The 22,763-nt window shown below is 34.1% G+C and overlaps 1 pseudogene; it reads right to left on the bottom strand.

The window, feature by feature from the left end:
• Window positions 1-10,206: 10,206 nt before the first annotated feature.
• LOC148803600 (protein FAR1-RELATED SEQUENCE 5-like) lies at window positions 10,207-17,833 on the bottom strand (annotated as a pseudogene).
• Window positions 17,834-22,763: the final 4,930 nt, after the last annotated feature.

Genomic DNA, 22,763 nt, shown 5'->3' with positions numbered 1-22,763 from the left:
CAGAGAGAAAGAGCTGATAGTAGAGTGTTTCACTGAAGCAGTTCGATCTCTCCTTTTATAAGCCTTAAGTAGCACCACTCCTAATTGAATTAGGAGGTTCATAATCCAAATCTTTATTTGGATTTGGACTCTCTAAGTGGATAAGACTTATCCTCTTATCCTAATGGGTGCTTCATACCCTTATTGAAACCCATATTCGCCCAAGTCATATGACTGATTAAGTTGTTATGTGACCACTTGATTAATCCAATTAATCATGGGCTTTAGGCCCATTAAGCAAATGGCTTACATCCCTAGGTAGTTGTTCGCCCATTTAGGTTCACTTTGTATGGCGTGGGACCCCAACAATGACCTTAGATAAGCCCAAATGGGTTTGGCCCAGCCTTTGTGAAAAGGTCGGGCCGAATTCACTATCAAGTACAGTGAACCCCTGAGTCCATCACTATGGGCTCTTAATGGGCACAAAATTTACATAAAATGATCCTTGAGTCCAGCCATCCTATGAAGGCCCAAGGGTAATGGACTTAAGTAAGATATAGCCCATCAGGTATACCGCCCTTAATGGTCTCTTACACTTAACACTACCCGACAGGGAAGGATCTCACCCTAGGCTGCAAGGTGCAGTGTTGCACTCTCTGTTTGAATGGGTCTCGGGAATTAAAACCTTTTGCAAACATTTTTTCTTAAAACATAATATATATTATCATATAAATATATTTTGCTAAACAAATCTCAAACACGATTGAAATCGATTGCCGGCAAATTTGATTTCCATCAAAAAGAGTGCAGTCTCGATCATTCACTTTGTCCGACAAAGGGGTTGATCCTATCACTATGATCATCCGCTTGAGTGAATTCTTAAACAGCTCCAACATACCCAGGTTTTGACCCCCAAAGGATCTCACTACATGGCATATAAAAACCCCCCATTCCGACACCCAGTGCAGTACCATAATCGAGTCTACGGATTATGTGTAACTTTCCAATTTTTCCCACAAGTGTCCAGGGCATGACCGGAAATTGGTCCGGGTTCAGTGTTTCAAACAAACACACACCACATGTGCTTTGGGTCCAACCCTAGCAGCTGAGACAGGCTGCCCCAACCTTCTTGGCAGCACATTAGTGTTAGGCTTGGCAGGATAAACTTCCCCATGTCTTTTCAATGGCTGAGAACATTCTAAACTAACGCGAGTCTCATAAGTGTGCAGTTTAAGGGTAATTGCACAGAAACACATCAATTATAACATGAAACAATTATGTACTTTTACTCATTTAAAATAGATGGATATATACATCAATCTGATTGGAGCTACGGGCATACACTATCTAACATACCTCTCATAGGTAGTATCATCCACTACAGGTTACTTCTTGCTCCTGGTGATGTAACCCAATTTCCCTCTACTACATACAAGTATTTTTATAGACGAAGACCAAGCAAAATAATTAGTTCCATACAATTCTATAGTGGTCATTGCCCCTAAGAAAGTCTCCACAACAACCCTCCATGTCCAAACCCAAAATCTATGGTATATTTGATTTCTCCTTCAATTTGCTCCATTAAGTAAACGAATGCAAACGGAAATTAAATTAGGGTTTTACTAAACTAGAATTTCTAACCTAAGCAAAAAACAACTCTTCACCCCCCCCCCCCAAAAAAAAACTAGGGTTTCACAAGACCCAATAGGATGGGAGAAGAAGAGAAAGTGCAACCGTTCCAGTAGAGTTTCCAAAACATTGTCCAACATAAATCGGCCTTAAAGGAAATCAAAAAGCATCCCTTTGATCTCCAAGTGCCAACTTTAAACAATATCTAGAACTCGTATCAAAGTTTCTCCAAGTTAACAGAAAGAATTATCAATAGACCCCTTTAGACAAAAAAAAATATCTATATAGTGTTTATAAAACAAGTGTTTTTAACTAAAAATATCTATATAGTGTCTATGAAATTTACCCCTTTAGACAGAAATTAACAAAAAGAATTTACCCATTTGGAGATAAATTTACCCCATTAATTAGACATATATTATTAACTATATATAATCAGTTCGGGACAGAAAGAAGCACTCCTGAGCTAATTATTAATCGGGACCCAAGCCACAGAATGAGAACTGGCATAACTCGTTTGGTTGGTTTAGTTCTGTTGGATACTTAGCTATACCCGACAAGTTGATAGCTCTAATGGTTTCGAAGAACCTACTTGAGTTTTGAAAAAGCTGCAATTGTAGGTTGTATTGATTATTTGAAAGGCCTGGAAGAGAATATTGTTCTTGTGACATGAGGATTGTATCTGTTGGTACATATTTAAAGGATTGGTTCACCATGCAAGGCAATACAGTAACTTTCCTTTGCAAATCAAGAGGAAGAATTCGTTTAAGAGGGTAAATTATGGATATTCCATTTATACCACATATATTTATTTAATGCTTGCATTCCAAGGAATTTATGGAAAACATCAGAACAATCATGCTTAATGTATGGGATATTGTAATTTGTAAGAGCAGATTCATCCTTCTAACTATTGCATCTGGTTCAGCCATTTAATTTTGTAATCTATTACTATATAAAAGAAAACAGATGACCACTTTCATGAGAGGCTTCGATACATACGAAAAAGAAAAGAAATGCATAAAGTGGGTTTCTTCTTTTTCTATCTGATATGAATACCATGTGCAATAAGCATTCCTTTCCCACTTGTAGTAATGAAGATAAACATAAGTAGAAAGGAAGTAATGGCTTGGGGGCAATTGTCAGTCTCTAGGTAGTAGAATTGTCACATTGCCTGGTGTAATGTTAAAATCTCAGGCTGATTAGTGTGATGTGATTTTGAATCTTAGAATAGTCACTTTGTGGAGAAAATGCCAAAGGTAGGTTTGAATCTTAGAATGTGCTAACCGTGGATTGTTAGTACCAACATTGAGTAGTGGCCCTTTCTAAAAAAAAAGAAAAAGGTCTTCAGGACTACTACTCAAACTTCATAAGTAGAATTCTGGACTGCTCAAGTGTAACGGTAAAATCTCAGGCTGATTAGTGTGAGATGTGATTTTGAATCTTAGAATGGTCACTTTGTGGAAAAAATGCCCAAGGTAGGTTTGAATCTTAGAATGTGCTAACCATGGACTGTTAGTACCAACATTGAGTAATGGCCCTTTTTATAAGGAATGAGAGATCTTCTGGACTACTCAAACTTCAACTTGACTCAAAAAAAAAAAAAGACTTGAATTAACATTAGAATTATGTTTTTCTTTTTAATAAGTTTTACTTTATTTTACTCAGTGAAAGATTGGTTTTTTAGTTTCATCTGGTTTGATCGGTTATTGGTGCATCCGGTTTAAGGGAATGCTGAATGTGCTATGCTTCTGTGCTTTGTCAGCACTCTTACAACATATCCTGCTTTTTATATTAATTGATTTGCATTTTTGTTACAAAAAAAAAAATATTGAGGTTTTTAGACTGCACTCCACCTCAGAAATCCTAGCTCCACCATACAGTTGGAGGTAGGTGTCAGGTCGGAATTGATGCCAATTCACGGACTGGTATGAGTGTTATAGGTGGAGATGTTTATAATTTTGAATTGTTGTAGGTAGGCCTGCAGTTCAAATCAGATTTCTGAGGTAGAGTGCATTCTAAAAATCAATATTTTACCACTCCCATGATGTTGAGAGTCATATCCAGAAGTGGTGCTTTCTTTTGAAAATCCTCCTTGCCTCCCTTCATCACCACAGTCGCATCCTTCTTGTTTTTAGACTTCTAGTTTTCCATTACACTGGTTGAGACGCTTGAGCAATCTTCTGAAGGCCTTGCCTCTTTCTTGTAGCGTTGTCAGCACACAGGTGTGTACCTGCATTTAGAATAGTTTGTCATTCGCTCTGTTATGACATGGAACATTTGTTCCAACAATACGAATAAAAAGAAAAAGTTTGTAAATTCTAAATTGGTTGCCATTTTTTAAGGGAAATTGAGGGAAAATGAACCTCATAATAATTATATACATTTTTGATGTGTCATGGTGTAACCCGTTTTACCCGAACTATTTAACTATTGGCCATCAACCCAGGGCAAAAATGGTTCAGCCTTTGGTTGGTTTCTAAAATACATTGTTTATCAGTAAATGCATAAATAACAATAAATGCACAAATTAGTATAATTAATGTTAATTTCTGATATTCATATTAAATAAGAACAATTAAATTTATCAATAAATTTAAAGGTAACTAAATTGATCAAACCCACAATTATTGTTCATAGATAATTTATCAATTAATTAATTATCAATAAATCCCATATTAATCAGTTTCTAGAATTCTGTAACCAAACACTCTAATGTTAATCATTCTTGCCTAGAATGAGTAAGAATTAAGAGAATGAGGCCAAGAGCAGGGAACCAAACATGGCCTTGGTTGACACCTCCCATGCTTACGACTCCTTCAGGCCCCCAATATCAATCTTTATTATCAACATTAGATCAATGCCTGAGTTCCCATTGAAGTCATGGTTAGTCATTTTTATAATATATACTACTACAAATGGGTAGAGTTTTGATGGTAAATCTTCCCTTAAATGCTAGAAACTTAACAAAAGTTGTTTTCCAACTAAAAAAAACCAAAAAACTATGAAAAAACAAAGGGAAAAATTTTGTGAATACAAAATAGAAATACAACATCCAAAATGGCAAAAACTTTTAGTTAACATAATGTTTAGATTGATGAGACAAAAGGAATTGATTTGTTAAACTTGACTGAAAATGAAAACTTCCTTGATTACAAGTTTTGATCCTTTCAAAGATCCTTGAAGGTTTGAGAAATCAACCAATTCAATGTTGGCTTGTGAAATTTAGAAAACGTCATCCCAACTGGATCTATTCGCTATCATAGAATGGGAATGAAACCTTATCGGATTGAATTGGAACGAACATATCAGAAATGAGATACTGGATAGAATGAGAAGAGAGAGAGTTTTGCATAATGAGGAAAAAGAAATCGAGATTCGATGGGAGAGGAAAGGATTAAAGGCCATGAGCATCAAAGTTGTCTACACTGTGCACCACTGAACACTAACGTCGGAATGCTATTTGAAACCCTAAAAAATGCAGAAAATGATAAGGAAAGTGAATGCTCGGATTTACTACAATGAAGAAGCAAAACAAAAAGCAAAAGTTGGATTTGAGACGTTGAATATACCTGGTTCGAGATAAAGAACACGAATGCTCGGATTCAGTAGTTTGGCGATTGTTCTTCGTCGTTCGAGAGAAAGAAGATGAATGAGTGGATTTAAAAGAGGGGTATATTGTGTCTTTTAAAAAGTATTTAGGGGTATTTTTATCTTTGTATAAGTGCATTAAGTGCCGGGCTGCGATCTTAATATTTCATATCTAAAAAACCATTTCAGATCATTATTTCAAACACAATCCAAACACGTCCGATGTCTGAAAAGCAAGTTCTTTAGACATTAGACGTCTAAAAAGTGTTATCAATCGCCACCTTAGCCCAATTAGACTCATCTCAGTTCCTAAGTCAATTCTAATGATCCCTTAGACTTATTTGTATCATAATTAAGCATTGATGAGAAGGAATACTCATCTACAAATACTTATTTGTATCTATTGATGTTTGCATAGGTGAAATGGAATATTTAGCTTCATATGAAGCCATAGATAACTATGTAAATCAATTTATGATGTAATTTCGTAGAAAGTTCAATTTTTGGAAATTAAAATGAACAAACTCCCAACTAGCTTTGGTATCTTAGCATCATTAATTTACATAATAATTGTAAAGTTAAATATATGATGTAAATTTTTCTAATTCCAAAGGTTCTAAAATAATCCATTACCACCTCCCCTCCAAAAAAAAAATTAATAAGAGAGAGATAGAGAGAAGGATGTTAAGATAGACAAAATAATAATTCAAAGAAACTCCAAATACACAATTGAATCATGCAGTTTGTGATGGAAGTTCTTACACATCTACAACTTGCTCATATGTTTTCAATTTTTCTGGTTTTTCTTGGCATGATTCTCCCTTTTAGGCTTGGCTATCACCAAACCATAACATATAGACCCCATGGTTGCTCTTGTAGTGGCAAGGTCCTTGAAAGCATAATAATAAATATATTAATAATCTATTGAGGCCTAGATTTTAAAAATTTGATGTTTCTTCATTGCCCTTAATAAAGTCTCCACAAACCTCCATGTCCAAACCCGAAATCTATGGTATATTTGATTTCTCCTTCAATTTCCTGCATTAAGTAAACGAATGCAAACGGAAATTAAATTAGGGTTTTACTAAACTAGAATTTCTAACCCAAGCAAAAAACAACTCTTCACTCCCCCCCCCCAAAAAAAAAAAACTAGGGTTTCACAAGACCCAATAGGATGGGAGAAGAAGAGAAAGTGCAACCGCTCCAGTAGAGTTTCCAAAACACTGTCCAACATAAATCGGCCTTAAAGGAAATCAAAAAGCTTCCCTTTGATCTCCAAGTGCCAACTTTAAACTATATCTAGAACCCATATCAAAGTTTCTCCAAGTTAACAGAAAGAATTATCAATAGACCCCTTAGACAAAAAAAATATCTATATAGTGTTTATAAAACAAGTGTTTTTAACTAAAAATATCTATATAGTGTCTATGAAATTTACCCCTTTAGACAGAAATTAACAAAAAGAATTTACTCATTTGGACATAAATTTACCCCATTAGACATATATTATTAACCATATATAATCAGTTCAGGACAGAAAGAAGCGCTCCTGAGCTAATTATTAATCGGGACCCAAGCCACAGAATGAGAATTGGCATAACTAGTTTGGTTGGTTTAGTTCTGTTGGATACTTAGCTATACCCGACCAGTTGATAGCTCTAATGGTTTCGAAGAACCTACTTGAGTTTTGAAAAAGCTGCAATTGTAGGTTGTATTGATTATTTGAAAGGCCTGGAAGAGAATATTGTTCTTGTGAAATGAGGATAGTATCTGTTGGTACATATTTAAAGGATTGGTTCACCATGCAAGGCAATACAGTAACTTTCCTTTGCAAATCAAGAGGAAGAATTCGTTTAAGAGGGTAAATTATGGATATTCCATTTATACCACGTATTTATTTAATGCTTGCATTCCAAGGAATTTATGGAAAACATCAGAATAATCATGGTTTCTAAAATACATTGTTTATCAGTAAATGCATAAATAACAATAAATGCACAAATTAGTATAATTAATGTTAATTTCTGATATTCATATTAAATAAGAACAATTAAATTTATCTTTAAATTTAAAGGTAACTAAATTGATCAATCCCACAATTATTGTTCATAAATAATTTATCAATTAATTAATTATCAATAAATCCCATATTAATTAGTTTCTAGAATTCTGTAACCAAACACTCTAATGTTAATCATTCTTGCCTAGAATGAGTAAGAATTAAGAGAATGAGGCCAAGAGCCGTGAACCAAACATGGCCTTGGTTGACACCTCCCATGCTTACGACTCCTTCAGGCCCACAATATCAATCTTATTATCAACATCAGATCAATGCCTGTATTCCCATTGAAGTCATGGTTAGTCATTTTTATAATATATACTACTACAAATGTGTAGAGTTTTGATGGTAAAAGAGACGCTTAGTTTGAAATTCAAATTTAAGAATTCAGATTTTAGATGAGAAAGATGTGAGTTTTGTAATAGATGGGCGAATAAGAAGGTCAATACGGGTTTTATTTTACCCAAATAAGCCATGCATTAAGGGATACTTGAATACCCAACCCGGAATTTTTCATCTTCTTGACCCGATTGTGATCCACAATAGAGCATCATGTCAGGTCAATGAAAGACCCCAATTGCTCTCTCAAATCTTCCCCTAAATGCTAGAAACTTAACAAAAGTTGTTTTCCAACTAAAAAAACCAAAAAACTATGAAAAAACAAAGGGGAAAATTTTGTGAATACAAAATAGAAATACAACATCCAAAATGGCAAAAACTTTTAGTTAACATAATGTTTAGATTGATGAGACAAAAGGAATTGATTTGTTAAACTTGACTGAAAATGAAAACTTCCTTGATTACAAGTTTTGATCCTTTCAAAGATCCTTGAAGGTTTGAGAAATCAACCAAGTCAATGTTGGCTTGCGAAATTTAGAAAACGTCATCCCAGCTGGATCTATTTGCTATCATAGAATGAGAATGAAACCTTATCGGATTGAACTGGAACTAACATATTAGAAATGAGATATTGGATAGAATGAGAAGAGAGAGAGTTTTGCATAATGAGGAAAAAGAGATCGAGATTCGATGGGAGAGGAAAGGATTAAAGTCCATGAGCATCACAGTTGTCTACACTGTGCACCACGGAACACTAACGTCAGAATGCTATTTGAAACCCTAAAAAATGCAGAAAACGATAAGGAAAGTGAATGCTCAGATTTACTACAATGAAGAAGCAAAACAAAAAGCAAAAGTTGGATTTGAGATGTTAAATATACCTGGTTCGAGATAAAGAACACGAATGCTCGGATTCGGTAGTTCGGCGATTGTTCTTCCTCATTCGAGAGAAAGAAGATGAATGAGTGGATTTAAATGAGGGGTATATTGTGTCTTTTAAAAAGTATGTAGAGGTATTTTTATCTTTGTATAAGTGCATTAAGTGTCGGTCTGCGATCTTAATATTTCATATCTAAAAAACCATTTCAGATCATTATTTCAAACACAATCCAAACGCGTCCGATGTCTGAAAAGCAAGTTCTTTAGACATTAGACGTGAAAAGTGTTATCAATCGCCAGCTTAGCCCAATAAGACTCATCTCAGTTCCTAAGTCAAATATAATGATCCCTTAGACTTATTTGTATCATAATTAAGCATTGATGAGAAGGAATACTCATCTACAAATACTTATTTGTATCTATTGATGTTTGCATAGGTGAAATGGAATATTTAGCTTCATATGAAGCCATAGATTACTATGTAAATCAATTTATGATGTAATTTCGTAGAAAGTTCAATTTTTGGAAATTAAAATGAACAAACTCCCAACTAGCTTTGGTATCTTAGCATCATTAATTTACATAATAATTGTAAAGTTAAATATATGATGTAAATTTTTCTAATTCCAAAGGTTCTAAAATAATCCATTACCCCCTCCCCTCCAAAAAAAATTAATAAGAAAGAGACAGAGAGAAGGATGTTAAGATAGACAAAATAATAATTCAAAGAAACTCTAAATACACAATTGAATCATGGAGTTTGTGATGGAAGTTCATACACATCTCCCTTTTAGGCTTGGCTATCACCAAGACATAACATATAGACCCCATGGTTGCTCTTGTAGTGGCAAGGTCCTAGAAAGCATAATAATAAATATATTAATAATCTATTGAGGCCTAGATTTTAAAAATTTGATGTTTCTTCAATGGTCTTGACAAATTCTTTCTAAATCTATTTCAAAAAAGCAGCAAGGTTTGGGTAGCACATTTATTAGTAATTGACATTCACATAAAAATAGTAAACTTTTTAACATGTTTCATGAATTTTGCAGGGAAAGTGGTTTCTCATGTTGGTCAACGTTAGTTGTAATTAAATTCTTTGTGTAGATGTTAGCATTTAACGATTCCTGTACAATCAATAAATTTAAAATGTATTTGTTAGTTCCATTTTTAAGTGCACATTTACTATGAATTTTAAAATATTAACCTGACCCAATTGTGCATTTGCACTTACAAACTTTTTATGTAAATCCCCTAGAGCTAATGAAGCCTAAAAGAATGTAAGTGATGTTAGAAATTTATTATTTAATCAATTTAAATATTAAATAAGTATTAAAATACAAGAAAAAATAATTAATTAATTACTTGTAAACAACTTGTATGCAGGCTCATTTGATGAAAATTGGCATTTAATAATTTTATTTGGTACATATAAAGCCAAGTGATTCAGATTGAGCATGTGTGATACATTAGGATTAAAAGCCACTCTAGTAGTAACATCATATGAACCATATTTATAACATCACAAAAATACAAAAAAGTTACTATCAAATTATTTAAAATAAAGAAAAATTATCCTTAAAGATGTATTTTTATTCTTTTATCTTTTCTGACAACCTCTTTTTCCTTGGCACCTTCATGTGATTCCTCACAGGCAATACAATAAACCAAGTAAATAATATGAATGAGATTAAAATTCAATTAAAAGTATATAAATAAAAAAAGAAGTATCACACTATATCATGTTTAATGTTTCTCATGTTTCTCTTCTCTTTTCCATTAACCTCTTTTTCCTTAGCACTTTGATGTGATTCCTAACAAGGAATAAAACAAACAAAGTAAATAATATGAATTAGCATAAAATTCCAATAATAATATATATAAAAAATATCATACAACGTCATGTTGATGAGATTGTCCTTTTTTTTCTTTCATTTTTCCAAACAAATTTTTTTCTTATCTATTTCCATTTCATTTACACTAGAAGATTCAAAATCCAAGACCCTACTCTTCAATATATCTTCTACTCCTACACGTGCATTATTAAATGCATCTAATAATTATGAGAATGCCCTTTTATCTTCTGCAACACATGTTGATATTTCTCTAGATACTAATAGTCTCATTAGGTTTGTAAGCATTATAGAAAATTCAGCATTAGGATCAACTTTACACAACAATCAAAAGTAGTTCCATCCTTCGCATCCCTTGTCCATTGTTTTAAAATATACTGTAATGGAACCTGTTTTAATAATCTTTTTATAAAACACGAAGTGCATAAAAACACAAAAATCACACAAACTCAAACTTCTTGCAACTGCATACAACCACTATGTTTGATGGGTTGGATGTAACATTATGTTCACGAGGTCTATTGGAATATTTCACTTTGTGTAGAAAAGTTGTTCCAACATTGACTTTATTTACAATATCACAATCAAGGGCCATTGAATATTCCTTTTCAAATTCCTTCAATATTGTGGGAGTGTATATACATGAAGTTCACTTCAATATCTTTATTGGAATAGACACATTGGGTGTACTTTGGTTCATCTTTACCTCAATTTCCATTTCTTTTCAATGGCGAACAACTACAGCTCTCTCAAAATGTATAAAAAAATTCAGCTAAATTAAGAGATGGTTTTAAGTACCCTATCAATCTACTCATGCTTTCATTCCTTTGTGTGCTTTTCATATCTGCACAAAATTCATTTTGCCCACATAATAAAGCCCATTTCTCCTTTACTTGAAATAACCCTTGAAACTCATCTCATGCCATGCACTAAGATAAGAAACTCATCTTCATGCTCACGGTCATATATGCAACTACTGAAATCTCTATCAAATGATGGAGAAGCAACAAATATATTACTCAAATGTGTGGCTACATTTTGATATATGTGACATATACATAAACAATGACATGTTTTTAGAAAGACTTGCTTTATTGCATTTGCCATTGCTGGATCTTGGTCTGTAAAAATTGTTTTTAGTTGTTTTTCAGACATTGCCCTTAGAAAAGATTGGAACACCCACTTAAAATATTTACTATGATCATACATCAATGTGGATCCAAAAAACATGGTTTTCTTATGATGGTTAATTCCCACAAAAGGAGCAGATGGTTGTTTATCTTCATTTGTTCGAAAAGTGGTATCAAAACAAACGACATCTCCAAAACAACCATAATCAACCAACATCTTTGCATCAACCCAAAAGATAATTGTAATTTGGTGATCTTCATCAAGCTGCATAGAGTTAAAAGGATGATATATTCTCTTCATGCAATGTATCGAATCGAAATACCTTAGTATAGCTCATGCACCCCCATTTTCCATGTCCTTCGTTTTAGCATACAAATAGTTGTTATAATCGACATTAGTGAAACCAAGATTTTAAATTCCACTAGCTTGTTTACCTTCTAATGTTGCCTTTGGACACATACCAAAACCACTAGCAAGATTGGCGTGAGCAACTTAAACTACTGTTATTTTCCTTTGTGACCTGAGCATGTATGATTTTTTTGGAGTAACAAGTTGATGATTATGACCTCCTTCAAATTCAATCAAACAATATTTTCCATTTTCTTGCATCACAAGATTAAACATTGCTTTATAACCTGTTCTTGTTATGTCATGGTGAAATTTTCTATCAATTCACCTGTTATCATTACTACGAAAGCCTTCATGGGAACAACAAAATGTTTTAGTCTTCCAAATACTAGATTTTAGCTTGTAGCCTTGTGATATACGCACACTAAAACCTTCATTTCTAACAAACCCATTATTAAAATGGTAAACATCTTCCAAATTTTCAAATATCATGCCAACATTTGGGACCATAAATTTTTTGTCTACATTTGTCTCATTGCTTGGTTGTGAGAAATTTGCATTTGAGGGGCTAGTACAGATTCCTTTCATATCAAAATCAAGCCTACGTGCAGCACTACATACAACTTCCAAACCCTCATCAAGTTGATATTCTCTATAATGTTTTTAAAATCAGACTAGACAGGGAACCGTTCTAGGGTCCGGTTCTCAAGTCAAATGGTTTGACCATTTGGTCTGAATGGATGGCCCGCTTTGACAAAACATATAAAACCAAAAAAAATGGCAAAAACAATTCTCGGGTCAAATGGCTCGACAGTTCGTCTGCCTAGGTCAATGGTTCGCTGACTAAATCAATAGTTTTTGGCCAAATAGCGGTTTTAGGGTAAACAGAGCTGGCCAGGCGACCGGTTCCTAGTTTTTTTAGTTCGACTGTATGCTCCAATTCAGTTTTGAAAACATTGATTCTTTATACCTTCATAAAGTTGAGTGTTCTTCTCATTACACTCTTCATTATTTATCCACTAGGAAATTGTTCCATTTTCTAGAAAAAAAAAACACAAATCAACTAGTATACCAATATATTCCAATCCTTTTTTTTTTAATTGTAACATGTGGTTATATTACTCCGTTTCTATTATTATTTTCTATGAAAACCAAGCATAACCTAATGCAAAGAAAGTACTAAAAAGCAAGGAAGAACCTTTTTCATAAGAAAAAGATTTTCTTAGGAGGTTAGGCTTCATTTATATGGTATGAATTCTCATAATTTAAGCATGTGAAGGCTCAGCAAATAAAGGCCATTAATTAATTTTTAGGTACAAGTTAAAGACTAAAAAATAATTATTTACAAAGATGAAAGAAAATTATATATTAGATAATGGTTATGGAAATAGTTGTTATAATCAACATTAGTGAAACCAAGATTTTAAATTCCACTAGCTTGTTTACCTTCTAATGCTGCCTTTGGACACATACCAAAACCACTAGCAAGATTGACTTGCGCAACTTGAACTACTGTTATTTTCCTTTGTGACCTGAGCATGTATGATTTTTTTGGAGTAACAAGTTGATGATTATGACCTCCTTCAAATTCAATCAAATAATATTTTCCGTTTTCTTGCATCACAAGATTAAACATTGCTTTATAACCTATTCTTGTTATGTCATGGTGAAATTTTCTATCAATTCACCCGTTATCATTACTACGAAAGCCTTCATGGAAACAACAAAATGTTTTAGTCTTCCAAATACTAGATTTTAGCAAGTAGCCTTGTGATATCCGCACACTAATACCTTCATTTCTAGCAAACCCATTATTAAAATGGTAAACATCTTCCAAATTTTCAAATATCATGCCAACATTTGGGACCATAAATTTTTTGTCTACATTTGTCTCATTGCTTGGTTGTGAGAAATTTGCATTTAACAGGATAGTATAGATTCCTTTCATATCAAAATCAAGCCTACGTGCAGCACTACATACAACTTCCAAACCCTCAACAAGTTGATTATTCTCTACAATGTTTTTAAAATCAGACTAGACAGGGAACCGTTCTAGGGTCCGGCTCTCAAGTCAAATGGTTTGACCATTTGGTCTGAACGGACGGCCCACTTTGACAAAACATATAAAACCAAAAAAATGGCCAAAACAATTCTCGGGTCTAATGGCTCGACGGTTCGACCGCCTAGGTCAACGGTTCGCTGACTAAATCAATAGTTTTTGGCCAAATAGTGGTTTTAGGGTAAACAGAACCGGTTAGGCGACTAGTTCCCAGTTTTTTCAGTCCGACTGTATGCTCCAATTCGGTTTTGAAAACATTGATTCTTTATACCTTCATAAAGTTGAGTGTTCTTCTCATTACACTCTTCATTATTTATCCACTAGGAAATTGTTCCATTTTCTAGAAAAAAAAACACAAATCAACTAATATACCAATATATTCCAATCTTTTTTTTAATTGCAACATGTGGTTATATTACTCTGTTTCTATTATTATTTTCTATTAAAACCAAGCATAACCTAATGCAAAGAAAGTACTAAAAAGCAAGGAAGAACCTTTTTCATAAGAAAAATATTTTCTTAGGAGGTTAGGCTTCATTTATATGGTATGAATTCTCATAATTTAAGCATGTGGAAGCTCGGCAAATAAAGGCCATTAATTAATTTTTAGGTACAAGTTAAAGACTAAAAAGTTATTATTTACAAAGATGAAAGAAAATTATATATTAGAGAATGGTTATGGAAATGAGTGAAGCAATTCTGCATAATCCTTTAGCTTCATGGTAGTGGTTGATAATAAATTGGACCTCCGATTTAAAACGGCGAATTATGAAATGGTGGGGCAAAATATGAGCCTTTTATTTTACAGTAAATCAGCTTCCTTATTTCCAATAAAACATACGATAAAACTAAATAGACTAAAAAAACTTAAAAGAAGTTATCTTCACTTTTAGAATTTCCTTCAAACAGAGTTGTAGAGAGTTGTGTAGCAAATTATCAAAATGGAGATGGGTATTATCGGTCAGTCTATTAGAATAGTACCACGGATGGTATAATTCAATCAAAATTTTCAAGTTTTTGCACATAATACATTTTAATGGATATTATTGGTTTGTCTATTAAAACAATACCATGGACTTATCACTACATTCAAATATTTAAATTTCCCGCACATAGTACATCTTAAGTAAAAGTAGATAGCAAAATGTTTAAGTAGTGCTATGAACTTGCCTAAAGTGAAATTGGTATCAGGTTTTTCCGGAATCTTACAAAACTCAAATTAAAAACATCAAATGTATTGAGAGATCATCAATAGGTGTATCGAGTCTTAGTCTATCCTGCAAGAGTTTCAATAGGGGTGATCATGGAACGAGCCTGGGCTTCGCGCTAATGATAAGTGCCTTAACCTAGGCCTTGGCCCAACCAGGCCTGCACCCTGGGCCTAGTTTGAAAGCCCATGCCCATGGCCAGGCCGTGCTTATGTTTCTTGCTACGTAACTTTAAAATTTTGAACATGTGTGACTCGGTCACACATGAAAATAGGGGTAAAACTATAACTGACTATTTATCATAACCTCCTTCGGTGAAAAGTCGGTAACCCCCTCTCTCTTCTTCTTTTCTTCTGACAGCATCAATACAGTTCAAAGCATTCGCTTTGAACAAGTGTAGATTGTCATATTTCCGATGTTAGGAAGTTGTTACTCCGACGTGATCTCGTGTTTCCTTTGTTCTTCTCACTAATGATTATTGCTTGTGAAACTCTAACGACTATTGCTAGTGGCTGGTGGTATTTAGAAAATATTGACAACCATGCTAGGGAAAACCACTCTAGTTATCATTGTTGGAGAAAACAACTCTAAGAAAAGAAGAAACAAAACAACTCTGAGAAAGAAAAAACAAAAAGAAGAAATAGGTAATTCAAAATGCTTTACTCTTTTTTAGAATCTGAAAAATTCTTAGAATTCATTCTTTTCAAGATGATTCTAATAATGAAAAATGGGAGAATTGAAGCACAAGCGGGCCTTATTTCCTAAAAAAGAAAAAAAAAGCTTACTATTGACATTCCACAACATTGAAAGATTTACTCAATTAAAAACACTCTCCAAAACAATATATTTGTTAGTGGGAAGAGTTTGTTAGTGGGAAGAGTCTTTCAAGATTAAAAACTATCCAAAACAATATATATTGCGTTAAAATAAAACATATAATGACCCCCCGTCACTACTAGACCTGTTCATGGGCCAGGCCGGGCTTTTGCTCTTCATCAACAGAATATTTTCAGGCCCGAGCCCGAGCCCGGCCCGACCAACGGGCCTATAACTTGTGCCCGAGCCCAGCCCTCATAAAAAGCCTGAAGCCCGACCTAACAACTTGTACAAACTATAGAGTAACAGAGGCTGAAATGCATGACTTGTACAAAGTTGAGAAGTGCAAGACTCACCGCCGGAGAGAGGGACAATTGAGTTCATTAGTAGCGTAGCTGGCGTCGGTGCCTGAGTTCGCCGGATCTTGAGAATGTGTGATAGTGCAAGTGAAAATGAGAATTGTGAAAGAGACAAGAGAGAGAAAAAGAGGACTGGTGGCGTGTGCGCGTGCTGACCGCTGTCTGCAAGAGTACGGAGTTGTGCAAGTAATATAGTAAGGAGTACATAATTGTTCCCACGAGGAATGAATTATTTAGCCACCTATTAATTTCTTCTCAACTTGTTTAAAACAATAATCAATTGGGTTGCGAATTAAGGAATTTAGACTAGCACTACTGATTAAGGAAAATAAATGACAAAAACAAGAACTTGAACGAAATCAATAACAAAGTTGCTAGGGATTAATCCTATCACGATCATCAAGATTCAATACTAATAAAATCTCACGAGAGCTGTTATATTCCAAGGTGTTTCCTAAAAGCACTAGTCGATCTTTCTCAAGAGTCGATTAGCTAAACCTTTGTTTAATTAAATGGAATTACAATCAAGGAATTATCATTCTCTCAATTGAAATCCTCTTTGCATAAACATAAGTTGTTAATACACCTATAAGGAAATCATACCAACAAATGATATCTCTACCTGATTATTGGTTGAACAAGTGTTATTAGTTCCACCTCGATTATCATCTCTCGATGCATAATCTTGATTAAATAACGAATCATTGGTGATCAATCAATGATAAGTAATCAACACAAATAACACAATATAGCAAAACCTCATCGATTTTACTAATGACTGAAAATCAATGCATGATCAAATATTAATCCCTAACAATAAAAACCTAGCCCCTCATGATTTAATTAAGAACAAGCAAAATACCTTAATTACTTTTGGATCAAACCACTCTTGATGATAAGAAGAGTCACTGCATACAAGAATTGACATAACCAATTCAGCAATCAAATCTTTAAGCTATCCGACTGAGGTGAAGTCAGTCTTGGGTTGGCGAAACCCTAATTTATGAGCAACCTCTCTCGAGCGCAGCCCACCCTATCTCTGAATGACAAATCCTATATTTCTATCAGAATTTTACTCACCAAAGAGGCATTAAGAACAAGAATTCGCAGATCATCAATTCAGGTATGAATGATTGTCAACCGAACCATGCAACTTATCTCTAAGGTGCCTTCAATTCATTTCTTGATTAGATGATCTAATTACCTAATTCTTTCTCAAGCAGTTCAAGTAATCACAGATGCAAGAACAATTTGGCCAAGATTGTTCTATAAATTGAAACCCTAATCAAGAATCCCAAGAACAAAACATACTCAATCGGATCTGCCTAAGTTTAATTACAAATCAGGATTAAAGCTAATCATGGTTCGCATAAAAAGGAAAAAAGAAAAAGATTCAATAGACAAACCTCAAAACCCTAATTGAATATAGGTTACCAAACTGCAGAACCAAAGAGGAAGACACTTAAGATCTTTGTGTCAGTCTTCGATCTCCTTGTTGTGATTCTCCTATAGTCCGCATTCAGCAGCCTCCTCCTCTCCCTAGCAGCCTTCTTCTTCAATTTTCTTTTAGGGGTTTGAACCATTATCTCCTCTTTTTATATCCTTCTCTTCAGATAAAACCTTGTTCTCGTGTAAGTGGGAGAGTGGTGAATTCCTGGATGAAAACTTGCAGGCTAAGGAATTGCTCCAGCACGTCAGCAGTCCGGTTGCAGATAATTCGGTCTCAAGTTTGACCTCTATTCAGTCCGTATCTATCAAAATTCAAAACATGAAAGTTATATAACTTTTCCTTATCTTTCCAACACATCTTGAATCATCTCAATCGGAGTCCGGATGGGAGAGTTATTCCCAAATTACCACGCGGCACCGAAACTGTCTAGAATTACCCGATTAGCCTTGTTTTCTTTATCTTTAATGTCCTATATTCCTCCTAGACAACTGGGTTGGAGGGTTTTCATTTGATAAGGATAGAAGGAACGTTTTTAGAAACCACAAAATAAAGGAGAAAAAGAATGACAATGAAATTGTGTCTAATATTGAACAAAACATTTATAACCCGCATCCCAAAAAATGTAAATAATTATAGGCCCATAAGTTTATGCAATGTCATCTATGAAGTTATTTCAAAAATCCTTATTAACAGAATTAAGCCTTTTTTGGATAATATTATATCTCCCTATTAAAGTGCCTTTGTGCCAAATAGGAAGATTAATGACAACATTCTTATCGCTCATGAAATGTTGCATACAATGAAAAAGAAGAAAAGGAAAATTGGTATGCTTGCATGCAAAATTGACATGGAAAAAGCATATGATAGACTAGAATGGGAATTCATTGAGAAAGTCTTGTGAAAATTTTGGATTTCATGAGAAATGGATTAGCTGGGTTATGGAATCTATAAAGAAGGTGTATCATATCAAATTTTAATAAATGGAACCCCCTCGAAGGAATTTGCCCCTTCTAGAGGGATCAGACGGGGAGATCCTTTTTCTCCCTATATTTTTGTTCTTTGCACTGAAGCGTTAGCAAAGAAGCTTGTAAAAAAATCTCTAGGTAAGAAAATTTCAATTGGTTGTAAGGTTGCCAAAGGAAGTCCAAAAATACCAATTTTATAGTTTGCAGATGATTGCTGCTTGATATTCATTGAGACCTCAATTACAAGATGTTTGAAAATAAAAGACATTCTCACTAAATTTGTTACGGCTTCTAACTAGTGCCCAAACTTTTCAAAATCTACACTCCAATTTTCGAAAATACACCAATTAGATTCCAAAAAATCTTAGTAAAAATTTTGAGGATCCAAATCCAAGCAAAGTCTGATATTTATTTGGGAGCCCCCATAAAAAATAGTAGAGTTTCAAAAAACACATTCTTGAATCTCAAGGAAAGGGTAAATAACAAACTGGCAAGTTGGAAAAAAAAAAACACTTTATCCTTGGCAGGTAGAATGACCCTTTTGAATGCTACAACGAATACGATGCCGCAATTCCTCATGAGTTCTTTCAAGCTTCCCCAAAATATCATAGATGAAAATTGATAAAAGCCAAAGGAACTTCTTATGGACAAATTCTAATGAAAAAAACCGATTCATTTGATTGGTTGGAACAAGGTGTGTACCTCAAAATGTTAGGGTGGTTTGGGTCTAAAAAACCTTCAATGGGTTAATGAAGCTAACTTAGCAAAGTTGGGTTGTAAAAATATTATTAAACATTGATAACCTTTGGGTTAAAATTATTAAAGTAAATTATCTTCAGAAAGAGGATTTTTGGAATGCTAAGGAAAATAAAGGTATATCATGGGCTTGGAAAGGTATCATAAAGGGGAGAGATCTCCTTAAAAATGGGTTATGTTGGGAAATAAACAATGGCAAATCTATCAAATTTTGGAAAGATATATGGGTAGGTGATGCCTCATTGGACCAAATTATTCCACCCGATAATATTGAAAATGATAATCTCCTTCTTAGTGAGGTTATTTATCAGAAAAATGGGTGTGTGGATAGAAAATAGAAAATAGAATTTGTAGCTTGGTTCCTTTGAATATTTAGGGGAAAATAAAATCAATCTTTATCCCCTAAAATCCAAAAGAAGATAAAGTAGTTTGACAACTTAGTTGTAATGGGAAATTCTCAATTAAGTTTGCATATAAATTAAAATGTAGCTTGCCTCTTCATGAAAATTTGAACTCAAAGTTGAACTCAACTGTTTGGAAGGTAAATTGTTCCCCAAAATTGAAAACTTTTCTCTATCTACTTTTTAATAAAAGATTCTCAACAAAAATGCTCCTGCAAAATAGAGGTTTAAGTATTGATGAAAAATGTAATTTTTGTGTAGATAATGTGATCATATTTTTAAGAATTGTATAGTTGCTAGTCAAACATGGGATGCAATAAATCCCATTTGGGTGGGTCCTACATGCTCTAACTTTTCCTTAGAGGAATGGTGGCTAAAAATTGGTAAGAAAAGTTCAAATGGAGGAAATAATGGAAGAAAAAAGTGTGCATTCCTATTATGATATATCTGAAAGAATATAAATAAAAAATCTTTTAATAATGTGTCAACCCTTATTCAAGTGGTGATTGAAAGAGATTTATCGACCTTTACGGAATATTATGAAACCAATATGAAGCCAAATGGAGCTGATGCCCATAAGTTGTGCAAGTATGTTATGTGGCAAACTCCAAAAATTGGTACTATCAAAACAAATTTTGATGCATCCCGACTAAACAATGGGATGTGCTCAGTTGCAGCCATAGCTAGGAATTTTTTGGGTGAGGTGGTAGATTATAAGGCTTATTATTTAGGTTCTTCGACTATCAACATGGCGGAAGCTTGGGCCGCGTGGGAGGCCCACAACTTGGCAGTGAATTTCCCAAACCATTCCATCATCATTGAAAGTGACTCTTTAATGGTGATTTCTTGTCTAAAGTGGCTCATTGACCCCTTGGAATCTACGGAACATCATTGAAGAGTGTTTAGATTTGAAGAATTGAGCAAATGAAGATTTGGTCTACAATCACGTGTATCAGCAAGCTAATCAAGCGGCAGACTGGCTCGCCAATCAAGCCTTTTCTACCCAACAGGGTATAGTAAGTCTCAATCTTAGTGATCTTCCATGGAATTTAGCTAGTATTTGTAAGTCTGATTTTGTGGGGACGTGCTACCCCTTGTCTCATGTAGCTCCTCTAGGTTTCTATTAAAAAAAGAAAAGAAAAGGAATGACAATGAGAGAGGGTTTTGTATAGTGAATGAAAGAGATAGAGAAAGTAGATTTGTAGATCCAAGTTCTCTCTCTCTCTCTCTTTCTCTCCAAAACTTGAAGCAGTTACCGGAAAATCCCCTTTATCCCATGTCTTTTACTCTTCAACGGTGAAAGGTAATAACTAAAGAGGGTGAAATGTGCTTGTATCTTTTTGCCTAAGCATACAAGTCAAGAAAAGACATTTTTCCCTCATAGCGGTTTCACATATTCACTTAATGAAAGGGCAATAAAGTCCTTTTGCCTTTTTCTATTAATTGAATTGCATTTGGTCCAATCCGATCCAGACCAATGTAGGTCCATGGTAAATGGACCAGGTCCAATCCAATTGCATGAATAGTTTTTACCATTTTGGTCCGGCCCAAATCAATGTTTGGACTGTCCAATCTATTCAAATTCGTTTTGATTTAGATTGGTTTCATCCCAAAATTGGTCCATATACTTATCTTATTTCAATGGTGTAGATATTGGCTTAATCCAATCCAATCCAATATAAATTTATTATGGAAGGGCAAAGTCCAATCCAATCTAATAAATATTTTGGATCGGATTGGTCCAATCCAATATGTCTTGTAGGTCCATCCAATCTATCCAAATTGATTTTGGATGAGAAGAGGCCCAATCCAAAACCGGTCCATTGACACCCTTATTTGTGTCCATTTGTTAAACCATAAGGCTCAGTTTGGAAGAATTACAAATACAAATATGTACAATGTAAATACATTCAAAATAATACAAAATATAAGGTTTTGCACTCTACGTATTTGTATTTGTATTTGTACTCCTTCCAAACTAAGTGTAAGGGTAGTTTAAGAATTTAACCATAATAATAAAGAGTTGAGATCTTCTACCAACAAAACATGTCCCAACACTCGACCAACTTGATGGAACACCGCACATCTCACTATGAGATTATGACCCACCATAAAAGTGGGACTCGCCACGTATGAGATGTGCGATATGAGGTAATGTTGGTAGGGGGTTGGAACGTGTTTTGTTGGCAAGTGATCCACAATCAACAATAAAGGCAACAAATTAGGAGTCCGGATCACTTGCCAACAACACGTTCCAACCCTCTACCGACATGATCTCACATTGCTAGAGGTGTCAATTGGACAAATTTGGTCAACCCAATCCAGTCCAATGTGAGTCCACTTACAAATGGACTTGACCCAATCTAGTCCAAATCCAATACAAACCAAATCCAATCCAATCAATTAAAATGTAAATGGATTGGATTGGTTCCAATCCAAGCATAATGAAATATAATAAATTATATAAAAGCACTTTTGTAAAAGTACTTTGGTAAAAGTATTTTCATAAAAGTGCTTTACAAAGCACTTTCTTGAAGTACTTGGTAAAAAAAGCTCTTTTAGAAAAGTACTTCCATAGACTTGTGTAAAAGTACTTTTGTAGAAGTGTGTTTGTAAAAGTACTTTTGTAAAAGTGCTTTTATATAAGTACTTCCACAAAAGTGCTTTTGTAAAAGTGCTTTCGTAGAAATGTTTTTATAAAAGTGCTTTCAGAAAAGTACTTTTGCAAAAGTGCATTCGCAAAAGTTCTTCCATAAAAGTGCTTCTATAAAAGTGCTTTCGTAAAAGTGCTTTTATAAAAGTATTTCTATAAAAAATGCTTCCGTAAAAGTACTTTTCTGTAAAAGTACTTCCGTAAAAGTTTTTTTTTTTTTGTAAAAATGATTTCGAAAAAGTGCTTTCGTGTAAAAGTACTTTTACAAAAGTGGTTTTATAAAACTAC

The sequence above is a fragment of the Nelumbo nucifera genome, chromosome 1 (genome assembly GCF_055504915.1).
Source record: "Nelumbo nucifera cultivar China Antique chromosome 1, China Antique-T2T, whole genome shotgun sequence".
Classification (NCBI taxonomy): domain Eukaryota; kingdom Viridiplantae; phylum Streptophyta; class Magnoliopsida; order Proteales; family Nelumbonaceae; genus Nelumbo; species Nelumbo nucifera.
The sequence above is the reverse complement of the archived record's forward strand: the minus strand, read 5'-3'. Positions and strand labels throughout refer to the sequence as shown.